This window comes from Buceros rhinoceros, unplaced genomic scaffold (assembly GCF_000710305.1).
Source record: "Buceros rhinoceros silvestris isolate BGI_N320 unplaced genomic scaffold, ASM71030v1 scaffold43073, whole genome shotgun sequence".
Classification (NCBI taxonomy): Eukaryota; Metazoa; Chordata; class Aves; order Bucerotiformes; family Bucerotidae; genus Buceros; species Buceros rhinoceros.
In genome coordinates, this window is record NW_010406122.1 from 14,000 (window position 1) to 15,405 (window position 1,406).

At 55.0% G+C, this 1,406-nt stretch overlaps 1 protein-coding gene across 1 annotated transcript in view; it reads left to right on the top strand.

Annotated features, from left to right (window-relative positions):
* Positions 1 to 1,406, top strand: part of LOC104491525 (ADAMTS-like protein 2) — a gene marked incomplete at its 5' end in the record, with an annotated part of 14,672 nt that overhangs the window by 7,327 nt on the left and 5,939 nt on the right. The gene's annotated exons all lie outside the window — the stretch shown is intronic.

A 1,406-nucleotide genomic window follows, 5' to 3' on the forward strand; every position in this document is an offset into this window, starting at 1 on the left:
ACAGCAGCCGGTCCTAGCACCAGTCCAGTGGTCATCAGGTGAAAGAAAGGTGACAAGTCAAATCCAGGGTCAGTCTGGGAAAGCTAAACAATAGCTGGGAGACCAAGTACACCCCAAGTGTTGTTCAGGCCAGGGCTGAAGGCCCTGGGCTGAGCTGTAACAGCTCCTGAGCAATGGGCAGAGAGCGTGTGGGAGGTTGGGCAGGGCAAGTAAAGCCTGGTGGCATTTTTTGATCTTGAGGCCAAACACTGAACGGGTTTTGCCTTGTTAAATACCACATGCTGAAGTAAAAGCCATTCAGTATAGTTAAAGCATCACCGTATTTCTCTTCCAGCTCTCAGGTTCAACCAAATTTCCATCAGCACAGCTGTACCCTACAGCACGAGGAGAGCCGAGCTCTCCGAGAACAGCCGCGCAGCATCCTCCAGGCTCCGTCTCTTCAGGCGGCTGTGCCAGCGAGGCCCGCACAACACCGCGTTCTGTAGGGAGCTGCAGCACCTGGCCGTCAGGCTGGCCCCGAGGAACTCCACAGCAGGACTGTGGCCCCAGACAGCTGCCCGGTGGCCACAGGGCCCCCACAAAGAGCAGCCCCGTAAGAACTCACTGGAGGACTTGAAGGTGGAGACATTTGCTGGGACTCAGGGGGAAGCAGCCAACTACAGCGTGATGGCATCTGTGGAGAACCCTCTGCTAGGTGCCAGCCCAACCGCAGACATCAGCCAGGCAGAGCCTCTGCAAGCCCCTGGCGCTGAAAGGTGGCACTTGATTTCCTGGGCAAAACAGGAGCTTGGTTAGCTGGGGAGGGAGGGCCAAGCCAGAAGCCAATCCTCTGGTACTCTCACTGCTGTCTGTGATGTCCCCATTCACCAGTGTCTACCCAAGGCAGCTGCTGTAGATGTTTGACAAATGGTGTGTCCTCCAAAGACTGATGGGCACAACTGGCCTGACACGGAGGTCCCAGAACTTGTTTCAGGTCCCCTGCCTCTAAGGGATCCATTTAAATTGGTGCTAAAGGACCCGCGAGGGCAGCACTGACTGCGATTGAAAAGAAGGCCAGAGTCTATAGCACGACACGTTGACATTTGCCACCACAACCTGCCCCTTCTGTCCCATTCCTCTGGCACAAAAGCTTCTGCAACTTCCGTAAATGTTTAGCAGGAGGCTGAGTGACAACTTTTGAACCTTTCTGACAAGCCACATGTGAACTTGCCCTACTACGTTACACAACGCTCCTTGCTTGAGCTCCCCACCAACACACCTCTCGAGGTGATGGTAAGAATTGAGGCTGAGGGCACCCACATGGTCCAAAGACCAGGCTACACACACGACTCACTCTGAACAACGCCTTCTCTCAGAGGGCTGCTGACCTGCCGCTACCCACAGTCTTGCTAGTTGAATTCAGCAGG